This window comes from Macrotis lagotis, chromosome X (assembly GCF_037893015.1).
Source record: "Macrotis lagotis isolate mMagLag1 chromosome X, bilby.v1.9.chrom.fasta, whole genome shotgun sequence".
In the NCBI taxonomy this organism is placed as follows: domain Eukaryota; kingdom Metazoa; phylum Chordata; class Mammalia; order Peramelemorphia; family Peramelidae; genus Macrotis; species Macrotis lagotis.
This window is the reverse complement of record NC_133666.1, coordinates 424,305,970-424,321,647: the sequence shown is the minus strand read 5'-3', so window position 1 is coordinate 424,321,647 and position 15,678 is coordinate 424,305,970. Positions and strand designations below refer to the sequence as shown.

Here is a 15,678-nt window from a genome sequence, read left to right as displayed (position 1 = left end):
CAAAAGCTCAGGAAGCACCCCAAACCAGGCCCAGGCTGGGAAAATGAGCAAGCAGAGAAACAAAAGGAAGACTATTGAGAAATATTTTGCAAATGAGCCCAAGAAGGATCAAAATACTCAGTCTGAAGATGAGGAAGCACAAGCTCCTGTATCTAAAGACTCCAAGAAAAACAGAAACTGGGCTCAGGCTATGACAGAGCTCAAAAAAGACTTTGAAAATCAAATGAGGGAGTTGGAAGAAAAACTGGGAAAAGAAAGAGAGATGCAGGAAAAACATGAAAATGAAGTCAGCAGCTTAGTCAAGGAAATCCAAAAAAATGCTGAAGAAAATAGCATGCTAAAAACCAGCTTAGGTCAAATGGATAAAACAGTTCAAAAAGTTATTGAGGAGAAGAATGCTCTAAAAAGCAAAATTAGCCAGATGGAAAAAGAGATAAGAAAACTCTCTGAGGACAAATCCTTCAGACAAGGAATAGAATTCAGGGAGATTGATGAATTTACCAGAAATCAGGAATCAATACTTCAAAACCTAAAAAGTTAGAAGAAAATGTGAAATATCTCATTAAAAAAACAACTGATATGGAAAACAGACTTAGGAAAGATAATTTAAAAATTATTGGAATACCTGAAAGTCATGACCAGGAAAAGAGCCTTGACATCATTTTCAAAGAATTACTACAGGAAAATTGCCTTGATATTCTAGAAGCATAGGGCAAAATAGAAAAGGAGAGAATCCACCGATCCCCCCGAGAAAGAGATCCCAAAAAAACCAACCCCTAGGAATATTATAGCCAAGTTCCAGAACTCCCAAGTCAAAGAGAAAATATTACAAGCAGCCAGAAGGACACAGTTCAAATATCGTGGAGCTGCAGTCAGGATCACACAGGACTTAGCAGCAACTACATTGGAAGCTCGTAGGGCTTGGAATACAATATACCAGAAGGCAAAAGAGCTTATAATGCAGCCAAGAATGAACTTACCCATCAAGGCTGAATGTCCCCTTCCAGGGGAAAAAGATGGACTTTCAATGAACCAGGGGAATTTCAAATGTTCCTTTTGGAATGGCCAGAGCTGAACAGAAAGTTTGATCTTCAGATACAGGACTCAGGTGAAGCATGGAGATTGGAGGAGAGGGGGGAAATATGAGGGACTTAATGAGGATGAACTGCATGTATTCCTGCATAGAAAAATGACACTGATAATACTCATATGAACCTTCTCAGTTAATAGAGCAGGTAGAGAGAGCTTTTATAGTTGAAGCACAGGAGAAAGCTGAATTCGAAGATAAAATATGGTTTAAAAATGGAGTCAATAGAAAAAAAGGGAAATGGAATGGAAGAAAGAAAAAGGAGAGGGGTAATAGTCCAAGATATTTCACATAAGATTTTTTTTATTACAATGAGCTATTGCAATGATATGGGAGAGGTAAGGGGGAATGAGGGAATCTTTGCTCTCATCAGAGGTGGCTAGGAGAGGAAACAGCATATATACTCAATGGGGTATAGACATCTGGAGTAAGAAGGAGGGGGGAGCAGGGGGAAGGGGTGGGGATGTGAGTGATGGAGGAAAGGATGGACCATGGGGGGAGAGCGGTCAGATACAACACATTTTCTTTTTTACTTTTGCAAGGGGCTGGGATTGGATGGCTTGTACGGGACCATGGGGCCAGGTGGATTTTGGGCCTAAGGGGTGGTATGGGGGCTCAGGGCTTCTTGGCCCCAGGACCAGGGATCTGTCTGCTGTGCCACTCAGCGACCCTACAGCAGAGTCAGTGTGAAAGGAGAGAGAAAACAGAGTACATGGTAGTGGAAAAATAAGAAAGGAGGGAATTGCGATCAGCAATGGCATCGGTAGAAAAATATGGAAGTAACTTTTGTGATGGACTTATCATAAAGAATGAGATCCACCCATGACAGAGTTGTTGGTGTTGGAACAAAGACTCAAGCACATTTTTTGTTATTATTATTTGGGGGAGGGTGCAGGGCAAGTGGGGCTGGATGGCCTGCCTGGGGCCACATAGCGGGGTGATCTTTGGGTGTCTGGGGCCGGATTTGGACCCAGGTGCTCCTGGCTCAAGGGCCAATGCTCTGTCTGCCACCCAGCCACCCCTACTATTCTTACTATTTTATTTTATTTTGGGTCTTTTTTTTCCTTCTTTTTGGTTTTTGCAGGGCAGTGGGGATCGGGGAGCTTGCATGTCACACGGCTGGGTGATTATTGGGTTTACAAGGCTGGATATGGGCTTGGGTGCTCGAGGCTCCAGGGCTGGTGCTTCGTCCATTGTGCCACCTGGCCATACCTACAATTATTACTATTATTTTTTTTAATCTTAATTTTTTTCTCTCCCCTTTACTTTTTTTCACCCAAGCAAGTCTATCTATATTCATGGGGGAAGAGGGGTATTTTGTTTACTTGTAAACAAGAATGTAAACAATTAATGTAAAAAAACATTTGTACAAAATGAGAATAAAAAATAAATTTAAAAAAAAAGAAAGAAAATATCTACACTGCTTAGAATCAGAGGACAACACAAAAATAAAATCTACCAATCACCTGAAAGAAACTTTTTTTTTGTTTTTGCAAGACAATGGAGTATAAGTAAATTTCCCAAGATTATATAGCTAGGTAATTATTAAGTGCCTGAGGCAGAATTTGAACTCAGATTCTTCTGACTTCAGGGTCAATGCTTTATCCCCTGTACCACCCAGCTACCCCTGAAAGAAAGTGTAAAATGATAACTTCCAGGAACATCAAAGCTAAAACCCAAAGTTTTCAGGAAAAGGAGATATCATGTGAGAAGCTAGAAGAAATTCAATTATCAAAAGTCACAGTCAGAATCACACAAGACTTAGCAATCTCTCTATAAGGGAACAAAGAACTTGGAACATGATATTATGGAAATCAAAAGTCATAATCTTATATCAAAAAAATTATCCAATGAAAATTGTAAATGCAAAAGCCATAATCTTATACCAAAAAAATTATCCAACAAAAATTGTAAACTCATACTAGGGAAAAATAGTCTTTCAAACAGAGGATCTCCAAATATTCCCGATGAAAGATCATAGCTAAATAGAAATCTTGAAATATGAACATTAGTCATAAAAGACAAAAAGCAAATGAGTGAGAAATAACAGTGAACTAATCAAGGATGAACTGTTATTTGAGGAGATGACATGTGTATCTCCTTAGAACCTTAATATCATCAGGGATCCCAGAAGGAGTCTAAGAATAAGGCAGAAGATCTGGGATTGTGAGAGGGATTTTTTGGGTGTGTTATTTTGATGATCTTTTTAAAAGCACACAATGAAAAGGGAAAATACACTCAAAAGAGGGAAAGGAAAAGTTAAATGGGAGAAATTATCTTACATTATTTGGGTGAACAGATGGAAGACTTTACAAACAGTGAGGGGGTAGGTAACCAACACTTGAACCTCAGTTTTATCAAATGAGATCAGAACATACACATGGAGTTGGATGCAGAAATGCATTTTATTTAGCAGGAAACAGGAGGGAAAGCTGACATGAATTGGAATTAAGGGATAGATTAAGAAATAGAAGGAATTAAGGGATGAAGTAATCCTATACAAAACAAACTTAAAGGTTTACAAAAATATTTATAGTTTTTTTTTCAGGTGGCATAGAATATAAAAGAAAAAGAATATGAAAAAAATGAAAAAACTTTTGCCCCCCCCCAATACCACCAAAGCTGAGCAGGGACCATCCTCACAGCTCTAGGGCAGAGGGGAAGGCCTGAACACAGGAGGCAGGAGAGTAGTCAGAGCCTCTCATAAGACCTGGGAGGAATTAAGGTCCCCATGGGTTGTCCCAAAAATCCCCCAAAGCCTTGGAAGTGTGGTAATTCAGTCATAGGCTGAGGAAATGAACAGAAAAAGAAGAATATGACCATAGAAAATTATTTTGGTCCCATGGAGGATCAAAATACATACTCAGATGATGACAAAATTGATTATGCAAATTATGCAAAACCTCCATGAGAAATAGTATGGATGAGCTCACAAAAAAAGACTTTGAAAAGCAATTAAGGGAGGTAGAGGAAAAATGGGAGGAGAAATGAGAGCGATACAGATAAATCATGAAAAGCAAGTCAGCAGCTTGCTGAAAGAAATACAAAAAAATTACTGAAGAAAATAACATGTTAAAAACCAGTTTAGGGGGCAGCTAGGTGGCATAGTGGATAAAGCACTGGCAGGAGTACCTGGGTTCAAATCCAGTCTCAGACACTTAATAATTACCTAGTTTTGTGGCCTTGGGCAAGCCACTTAACCCTGTTTGCCTTGCAAAAAAAAAATCAGTTTAGGCCAAATTGAAAAAGCAGCACAAAAGGCAAATGAGGAGAAGAAGAATGCCTTAAAAAGCAGAATTGGCCAGCTGGAAAAGGAGATTAAAAAAAGCTTTCTGAAGAAAATAACTCCTTCAAATACAGAATGGAACTAAAGGAAGGTGATGACTTTGTGGGAACTCAGGAAGAAATAAAACTGTACCAAAAAAGCACACAGAAATTAGAAGAAAATGTGAAATATCTCATTGGAAAAACAAATGACCTTGAAAACAGATCCAGAAAAGATAATTTAAAAATTATTGGGCTACCTGAAAGTCATGACCAGGAAAAGAGCCTAGACTTCATTTTTCAAGAAATAATACAGCAAAATTGCCCTAATATCCTAGAAGCAGAGGATAAAATAGAAACTGAGGGACCAGTCACATCCTGAAAGAGATCCCAAAAGAAAAATTTCCAGAAATATTATAGCCAAACTCCAAAACTCCCAAGTTAAAGAGAAAATACTAAAAGCTGCCAGAAGCAAATGGCTCTATAGTTAGGGTTTCACAGGTTCTGACAGCATCTACATTAAGGGTTCATAGGGCTTGGAATATGATATTCTGGAAGGCAAAAAAATCTTGGTTTACAACCAAGAATCAACTCCCCAGCAAAACTGAACATCCTGTTTCAGAGGAAAAGACAGACCTACAAAGAAACAGGAGACTTTCAAGATTTCCTATTGAACCAACAAGAGCTGAACAGAAAGTTTAATCTCCAAATACAGGACTCAGGTGAACCATAGAGGGGGTGGAGGAGAAGGACTAACTATGAAGAACTTAATGAATGTTGAACTGGTTGTATTCCTGCATGGGAAGAATATATAGACAAGGCACAGCAAGGAGATGAATATAATGGTATAACATAGTAAAAAGATGGAATCAATGGTGATAAAGAAAAGTACTGGGAGGAAGAGAAAGAAGAAGAAGAAGAAGAAGAAGAAGAAGAAGAAGAAGAAGAAGAAGAAGAAGAAGAAGAAGAAGAAGAAGAAGGGCTAAGATATTTAACTTAAGAGCCAAGAAAAAGCTTTTACAATGGAGTGGAGTGGGGGAAGGTGGGGGGGGGTGAGCCTTCACTTTCATCAGAAATGGCTCATAGAGGAAATAACACACATTTAATAGGATACAGAAATCTATCTTACCTAGAGAAAAATGAGAGGAAAGGGATGGAATAAGGGGGAATGGGGGGAAGGGGGGAGTAGGCGATAGAAGAGAGGGAAGATTGTGGGGGAGGGTACTCAGATACAACACACTTCTGAACAGGACCAAGATGAAAGAAGAGAATGGAATAGATGAGAGTGGAAAGGAATAGAGTGGAGGGAAATCCATCTAGTGATAGCAAGGAAGGTAACTCATCCCAGAGACAGAGCCATTGAAATCCGAACACATATTGAAGTACATTTTTTTTCTTCTCTCTCTATTTTTGAGATTTCTCATCTTTTTTTGGGGGGGGTTATAATTACTCTCACAACAAGATTATTGTAATAATATAAAAATAAATAAACAAAAAATGAAAAAACATCACTTAAGGGCTGACTGGGTTGGACTGAACAAAATTATGTTAAATGGTTGTAATGGAGCATCACTGCATCACAAGAAATGACAAATATCTGCGTGACCTTGGGCAATTCTCTTAACTTTATGGCCTTGAAAAATGAAAAAAGAAAAGAAACAAAGAAGAAAAAGAAAGAAAAGACAAAAAAGATGGTTTGAAAAAGTGATGCAGAGTGAAGTGAGCTAAACAGCTTGTACAACAACAACATTGAAGACCAGTGAGTAAGAAAGCTACTTACTTCCTGACAGAGAAATGATGGACTCTGGATCCAAAAGGAAGATAGACATTTTTATCTGGCTGTGGGAATTTGTTCTGCTTAATTATAGTCATTTATTTTTATTTTTATTTATTTTTAACATTCATTTAAAAATTTTATAGTTTCACATTCTCTCCTTTCTTTCCCTCTCCCACCCATTGAGAATTATGTATTTGAAGTCATACAACATATTTTCCTATCAACCTGCTGAAAATAAAGCAAAAGTGAAAAAAATATGCATCAATCTGCATTCAAAGTTCTCTCTCTGGGGGTAGATACATTTTTCCATCATAGCTCTTTTAGAATTAAAGAGTATAATAGCAGTCCTAAAACCACATGCTTTGATTCACTACTATATTCAAATTCTAGTTGTTTTCTGTAAAAAGACTCCAGAAATAAAATATTATTCCTTTGTTTGGTTTTTAAAATCCTTCTTAAGGGTAGCTGGAGGATAAAAACCAGCCCTGGAGTCAAAAGGACCTGACATCAAAACACTTGATATTTATTAGCTGTGTGACCTTGGGCAAGTCACTTAACCATTGAAAAAAAAGCCCTTCCCAATCTGACTCCAACCTATCTTTCAGGCTTCCTATATTACTACCCCTTTTTATCTGCTACAAATCCAATCAAAGGAATTTGTTTCCTTTCTTTCTATATACTCTTTCTTGTTTTCATATTTGTTTCATCATTATTAAGAATAGTACTTGACACAGAATAAATGCTTGGTAAATTTTTTCATTCACTCAATTCACTAAGCATATTTAACTTAAATTTAATTTTTAAATTAAAACACTCAAATGTATTTCCACACAAAAATCAGAACACAAAAAATAAATAGATATAAATATATATATATAACTGAATCTCATTTCATATTGTTTCTTTTGAATGTAATCTACAAACAATAATTTGAAATATATAATATATAATTCATATAATTATAATTCAAATATATTAATTATATATATTTGATATATGATAAATTTTACAAATTACTTTCAAAATTGTCCTGCTTATATATGCTTCCTTCTGAGCTTCTGTTTTTTCTGTGTATTTAAAAGAATATTTCAGTGGTTCTCTTTCTCATATTTATAGATCTATAAATAGATTTGTATTTGTGTTTGTATGGATATATATACCCATACATATTTATCACTGTTGCTAATATCAGTCTCATTAAAAACTGAAAGGTAAACAAAATACTTATAACAAATAAGCAAAGTAAAACAAAATGAATCTACAAAGAAGCAACATTCATATATCTCTTTCTGTACCTCCTTTTCCATCATCTCTTACTTCATCACAGTTCATCTAATGACATGCTTGATCACTGCACTGATCAAAATTTTCAAGCCTTTCAAAGTTGGTTTTCTTTTAAAAATCTTAATACATTGTTCTCTTGATTCTATTCACATGACTCAGGGTCAGCTCATATTATCCATACTCTGAAATCATCTCTCTTTAAAGTATAATAGCTCATTATATCCATGTACAAAAATTTGTTCAGCCATTTCTTAGTTGACTGAGATAATTTAAGGCATTCCTTTATATAAAAACAATTCATCATCATTATTAATAATAATGTTTTCTCTTCCCCCATCCCCCTTCTTCTCTTTAGTATCAAATAGTTTGCTTTGCTTTAATATAAATATTATCCTCTTATCCCATTCTCACTATTCCCACTGTTCACATGTTGAGTTTAATATATTTCTATACCAAACTGTGTGTGTTGTATATGTGAGGTTCATTTAATACAATTCCACTTCTTTTCCTCCATGCTTGTATGTATTTCTCCCTTACTTTAATTATGAGAAATACAAAATTCTACTCCCCTTTCCTTACTTTCTAAATTAGTCCTTTTGCTCATCATTTCCTTCCTTTCTCAGAGCCTCTGTCTCACATATGTTGATCCTTACTCCCTCAAGAAACTTTGAATATGGGGCAGCTAGGTGGCGCAGTGAATAGAGCACTGGTCTTGGAGTCAGGAGTACCTGGGTTCAAATCCGACCTTAGACACTTAATAATTACCTAGCCATGTGGCCTTGGGCAAGCCACTTAACCCCATTGCCTTGAAAAAATCTAAAAAAAAAAAAAGATACTTTGAATACAATAAGATTTTTAATTACATACTTATTTCTACTTCCCTTATTAGATAGACTGTTAGCACCACTTCATAAAGGTTTTTACAGCTGACCAAGGAAATTTATCTTTCTAAGTTTCTTTGAACTTTTATGTTATTATTTCAAGTTCCTACTCAGCTCTGATCTTTTCATCAGGAATGGTTGAAAATTCTCTATTCCATGAAAGATACATTTTTTTTCAATGTAGAATGATAGTTAAGTCTATAGGGATAATTATTTTGGGTTGTAAACCTTTTTTTTTTGCTTTAAAAATATTATAGGCAGCTAGGTGGTACAGTGGATAGAGCACTGGCCTTGGAGCCAGGAGTACCTGAGTTCAAATCTGGCCTCAGAAACTTAATAATTACCTAGCTGTGTGACCTTGGGCAAGCCACTTAACCCTATTGCCTTGAAAAATCTAAAAAAAAAAAAATCACTTTGGGGTGGCTAGGTGGCATAGTGGATAAAGCACTGGCCCTGAAGTCAGGAGTACCTGGATTCAAATCTGGTCTCAGACACTTAATAATTACCTAGCTGTGTGGCCTTGGGCAAGCCACTTAACCCCATTTGCCTTGCAAAACCCTAAAAAAAAAAATTATCAAGATTTCTTATTTATAGTTGAAGCTGCAGGTCTGGAGTGATCCTAACTATGCTCCTTGACAATAAAACTGCTTCCATTTGGATGCTTGCAGTAATTTTCTTTGATATAGGAGATCTAGATTTTGGCTATGACATTCTTTGGTCTTCCTTAGATAATTTTTTAAGGTGATCAAAGAATTTTCTTTCTTTATTTTCCTCCTCTTATTCTCATAGATTTGTATAGTTTTTTCTTGAAATATGAGACCATGTACCAACTCCCTAAAGAAAATTCTAAGGCTAGAAAAAATAATAAAATTCACATTAAGAACAAAAACTCAATACTCTCAATATAATAATGAAAAAAGTGGAAAGGTCTGTCAATCTGATCTCAAACTATACTAGAAAGCAATGATCATTAAAACTATTACCAGTTCAAAGGAGACAAATAGTGACCAAGAAAAGTCAGAGGCAGACAGAAACAAAGGCTGAAAGACAGTTCCATCAGTGGAACAGATTAGGTTTACAATATAGAGAAGCAAACAAACACAATAGCATACTATTAAAAAACAAACCAAAAGTCACTATTCATCAGGATAAGGACTCAATATTTGACAAAAAAACTCATTATATGCAAAAGAATATACAATACACCAAGATAAGTTTCAAATGACACATGACTTAGATATAAAAGATCATATCATAAACAATTTGAGGGAGAAATTACTTTTAGGATCTATGCATAGGGAAAGAGTTCATGATTAAAGCAACAGGATTACATAAGATGAAACTGACAATTTTGATTGTATAAAATTTAAAAGTTTCAAAAATCTGGAAGTGAAACAAGTAACTGAGAATACATTTTTTGCAATAAATTTCTCTTTTCAAAGATATTTAAGCAAGAATAAAAGCTACTCCAATTGAAAAGCAATTAAAGGATATGAACAGTTTTAAAAGGAAGATAGCAAAGCTACCATCAATCATATAAAAACTGCTCCAAATCACTAATAATTAGAAATATAAATTAAATTAACTCTGAAACTCTACCTCACACATATCAGACTGGCAAAGATGACAAAAGAGTAATTGATGAATGTTGGAGGAGTTACAAATACACTGGTATATTACTATGAATTTATCCAGCCATTCTGAAAGGCAATTTGGAGCTATATCCAGAAAGGTGACAAACTATAAATCCTTTGATCCTACTATGCCATTACTAGTCTCATTCTGTCAAAGAAATCACAGGAAAAGGATATATATGGACAAAAGTCTTCATAGCATCCCTTTTGATAGTAGTAAAGAATCCCCTATGGGGATGCTCTTCCATTCAGGAATAGCAAAAATAAATTGTGGATATCAATTAATAGAATATCACTATGACATAAAAATTATGAAATGTACTATTTCAGAGGAAACTGAGAAGACCTTTATGAACTGATGAAGAGTGAAGTAAGCAGAACTAGGAGAGCAATTCATTCAATAAAAGATTTAATAACTCAGATCAATGACAAAATGCCAAAATACAAGTCAAAAGTAATGATAAAACAGACATGAACTTAAAATGCAAAAAGAGACACATAATTTCAGATATGGCTAATGTGAGAGTTTATTTTTTCCTGACTTTATAGCTATATGTACATAGTGGGCAACGAAAGGAGATGTCTCACAGACATTTTTTTTAGTGGTTTTTTTTTACAGACTTGAAAATACAGATTTCTAAGTCTTGAAGGAGGTTGGAGGAAGAATTACAGATCTGGGAGTTATCTGTATAAAGGAAAATCACCAGATACCCAAATGAATTATATTCCTGTTGAGTTAGTAAATGACAATATATTGAGTAAGATTGTTGGCACTTTAGAAGAAAGGTAAAAATAGTATAGAATGAAGTTTAATAAGTTAAGTGTAAGACTAGAAAGGAATAAAGTGACAAGGTGAGGAAGATAAAGCACAATCAGAAAATTAAAAATAAGTGGGACAGGTTATAACGCGCAACCCTGTAAAAAAAGTTAATATCATTGAGAATACCTCAGAAAAGATGAAGGTAATCAACATCTTTACCTTGTAGTTGACCAGCCCTAATTTTGACCTTAACATTTCTTTTTTTTAAGAAATATTTTATTTATTTTGAGTTTTACAGTTTTACCCCCATTCTTCCTTCTCTCTCCCCACCCCCCATGGCCTTGACATTTCAAGGGGAACATGGAAAATCTGAAGGGTACATGGGGAAAATATTGTAAAACTTTTTTTTAAATGGTTGTTTAGTCTAGTAAACCAAAAAAGTCAAAAAGATTTAATTGTCTTTGAGTCTAATAATGGTTATTAAAAGAAAGCTGCTAACTAGTAATTTTCTATTTCTATAGAAGTTAGAGCATAAGGAAGGATTGCTTGGTGGTATTGGTGGTTTATTACTAGAAAAGACAGCCAAAAAAAGGTTATAGACTATTCCTTTCAGGAAACCTTTAAAAAATCTAGCCAAAAGAGCTATTTGTTTGACTCATTCAACTGTTACTTTGTTGAGGGGAGAATGATGAAAACAACAAAAACCTAAATAATTTTAGATCTAATTTCATTATTTTATATTAAAAAAATCTAAAATTTTGGCATATGATCCCTTTATACTTAGAGAGGTGATGTGGGATGTTTCTGGGAATGTAGTAATTATCTAGGAATCTTTATGCAGTCATGAGTCAGCAACAATAAAAATACAAGCACAGTCTAAAATAGATACTATCCGAAGAATATCTGGCTGCTCACATTATATAAAATTTATTTCCACAGTGATATTTTTTTCCCTGACTCTATTTCTGAGTAGGGACTTTACCTCCTACTTTGAAAAATGGAAGTCATTAATCATAAGCTCACAATTCACTCCTACTCCATATTTTTAATAATGCCTCTTGGCATTAGTATTTGTTTTAATTTGTTCTAGTCTATAAGGAAGTAATCCCTTTCCTTGCCAAGAAAACTTCTCTGTTTGGTGCTCTTGATTTCTTTCCATCTTCTCCCACAACCAGTCACTGAATCATTTCTTCTTTTCCTCATCTTCAGTCTCTTTCAATCTACTGTCTCCTTCCTAGCCACTAAACAATTATAGAAAAGTCTCATCCATCCTCAAACTAGCATCCTCTCAAGCTATCTTTTTTCCTTTTTTTTTGCAAGGCAAAAAGGGGTTAAATGACTTGCCCCAAGGTCACACAGATAGGTAATTATTAAATGTCTGAGGCTGGATTTGAACTCAAGTACTCCTGACTCCACTGTGCCCCCTAACTGCCTCTTAGGGCCAGTTTTCTATCCACCTAACTGCCCCCCCCAAGCTATCTTTCTATAGATAGCTATGTATACAAATAATTACTATCATTTTTATATACTGCTTACTATGGGTCAGGAATGAAGAAAAATGATTTTTAAATATTGCATTTGAAACTCACAATCATCCTGGGAGATACTATTGTTACCTTTATTTTACAGAGACAGACTGGGGTTAAATAGGTATCTGAGATCAAACTTGAACTCAGACCTAGCATACTACGTAACTACCTCTTATCCTTTTAAAAGTACAACTCCCAGAAATTGGCTGCTCCTTTCATCCACTGTTCAATCCTTTGAAATTAGGTTTTCAGCCCATAATTTGAGTCTAATAACTAGTCTCTTGGAGATTAGCAATCATTATAAATATAAAAGATTTCTCAATCAACTCCTTACCCTGGTAATTGTCTCTTCCCGCTGGTCTGACCCCATCTCTTTCAGTGAATATCTATATCCCTCTTTCAAATTAAATATAGGTATTTCTCAAATCACCAGACCTCTTTCTTTTTTTACTCTCTTTATCACTCAATCATCTCATCAATTCCATAGGTTCATTTATTATCTCCATAGAGTTGCTTCCCAAATTTAGAGAGCCCTAATCTCTTTTTTGGGCTCCAGTAAGTGAAAAGCAATCATTGAGTATTGATCAAATAACAGGCACAGTGCTCAGTGTTGGGGATGTGAATAAAAATTTAAAAAACAGTCCCTTCACTCAAAGAGCACATATTCTAATGGAGGAGAAAAAAATGGAGAGATAAACAAGATATAAATAAGGTAAGTCAAAGGTGTCAACAGGCAACTGAAACTTCAAAAACTCATGTCAAAAACTTTATTTTTATTACAAGAGAAATGAAGATGCCCTGAGCAAGGACAGAGAGCTCACAATCCAAACAGAAGGTTACATATTTATGAAATGGGAAGGAGAAGCAGAAATCTCTACTTAAATGGGATTGGCAGAGGATGAGAAATCATGAATAATAATTAAGATGGCAAAAGCAGCATTCTTTTCCCTTGGGAACTACTAGACTAGACTTAACTTCCCAGGCCTGGCACCTGTCTTGTCTCCCAAGGACACACAGGGAAGTCTATCTTGGGGTGCAAACAATACAGTATGTCAGCTGGAGGTGGAGGATTTGTTCTTGACATGTTCAGCGGCTCCTGTATGGTCTGGGTCCAACCTTTCTGGAAAATATAGCAACCCACAGAGAAAAGTTCAGAGTCCCCTCCCCCCAACATGGGCAATCTGAAAGGGAAAAGTATTATCAGATTGGAGGACCAGAAAAAAAAAATCTCCTATGGGACTTAAATGAAACTTAAATTGAATTTTGAGGAGTCCAGAGCAACTAAAAAAATCAGAGATGAGTGAGTAGAACATTCCAGGCATAAGAAACAGAGAGTGTAAAGGCATGGAGTGCCCTGCTTGAGAAACTGCAAATATGCTCATCTGGTTGGGTCATATAGTACATCTAGGATAGTATAATGTGAGAAGACTGAAAGGTAGGTAGGAACCAGATTATGAAGAACTTTAAATGCTAAACAGAGAGTTTGTATTTGATCCCATAAGTCACAGAAAGAGTGGTGCTCAGTGAGCAGGTGACATGGTACCTATGCTTCAGAAAAATTATCATGGCAGCCAAATAATAGAGAATGGACAGGAGGGAGGAGACCCTTAGACCAGAAGATCAATGAAAATGTTACTGTAATAGTCCAAGAGTAAAGTGATCAGAGCCTGAACTAGGGTTGTGCTATGGTACTGGAGAGGAGGTATAGAGAATGGCAAGATTTGGTGATGGGTTGCATATGTGGGTGAGTGATAGGTGGTATCAGGAGCAACACAAAGTGAGCCTATATGCTTGGAAAGAAGGTGGCATCTTTGACAGTGATTGCTGTTATTTTTTTTTAGTCATATCTGACTCTTTGTGATCCCTTTGGGGGTTTTCTTGTCAGCGATACTGTAGTGGTTTTTCCATTTCCTTCTCGAGTTCATTTTACAGATTAGGAAATTTGAGTCCAACAGGGTTAAATGACTTGTTCAGAATCACACAGTTAGTGTCTGAAGTTAGATTTGAACTCAGAAAGATGAGTCTTCCTGACTCCAGTCCAGACACCCTATTCTCTATACCACCTAGCTGAGGAGGGTTGGGTTAGGAAGGATAGTGAGGTTTATTTTAAAAGATGTTGAATTTGACATCTAGTTTGAAGACCAAAACACAGTTGGTAAAATCTATGCCTAAATTCTTAATCATCTTCCCATTTTCCAAGGTTTGATTCTTCTGTTTCCTACCACACCCAATCTTGACATTTCCTACACAAAATTTCTCACATTCATATTGTTATTCCCCACTACTCTGGTTTTCATGACTTACTTTCCAACTGGTTTACAATAGCAGCTTCCTATCTTGTTTCCTTATTTCCAGTCACTTCTCCCTCAAAAGTATTCTCCACATAGCTGTCAGATTAATCCTCCTACCAAGTACATTCAGGAGATTTGTGTAACTTAGATATCATAGCAAACAAAGCAAGATGGCATAAACACATTATAAGCATTCCAGCAATGACAAAATTGCAACACAGCAAAGATAATTCTAAAAGACCTGTTGTTGGAAAATGTCATTCACATCCAGAGAAGAACTATGGAATTTGAAAGCAGATCAAAGTATACTATCTTCATTTTTCCAAATTTGTTTTGTGCTTTTGCCCTCTCATACTCCCCCCCATTCTGATTCTTCTTTCACAGCAAGACTAATATGGAAATGTGCAAAGCATATTGTATACATTATAACCCATATCAGATTACTTGCTGTCCTAAGGTAGGAGAAAACAATATAAAAATGAATGCTGAAAATTATTTTTAAATATAATTGAAAAATAAAATTTAAAAAGTGCTACAGATTGCTTTAAAGGTGCCTTAGAGGTCAATCTAGTCAAACTATCTCATTTTGCAGATAAGAAAATGGAGATCAAAGAAACTAAGTGATTTGAGGACACAGATGTAGAATGGCAAACAAAATTATTTGTAAACCTTTACAGCCAAATCCAGAGCTCTTCCTCCCTCTCCCTCACATTTATTTTTAATTTGTAGCACAAAGCATTTGCATTATAAAATGATTGCATATGAAATTGCAAATTTATTGAGTATAACTTATTATTCATTTAAAATATTTAATAGTTATTATGTAAATTTATTTAACCTTCAGCCTCATCTTCTGTCCAAACTGTTTGTCACTCATCTCCTTGATCCAGTGGTCTCCAAATGGTGCCTCCACATCTCTCCAAAATAACTTACAATGTCTTAACTAATAAGTCTAATTTTTTTTTCATAATCTTTATCGTTGACCTCTGGAGTTGCTAACATCACTGATCACTATCTCTTCCTAAATACTCTCTTTTCTAGGTTTTCTCTCATACTACTCTTTTTCAGTTTTTTTTTTTCCCCTGGTTCTTCTTCCATGTCACAATTATTAGCAGTGAGTAGTCTGGGAAGCTCTGTTCTAGACCCTTTTCTTCTTTTTTACTCTCCACTA

General features: G+C 35.5%; 1 long non-coding RNA gene across 1 annotated transcript in view; it reads right to left on the bottom strand.

The window, feature by feature from the left end:
* LOC141499733 (uncharacterized) overlaps window positions 1–15,678 on the bottom strand; it is a 44,292-nt gene that overhangs the window by 27,325 nt on the left and 1,289 nt on the right. The window lies entirely within an intron of this gene.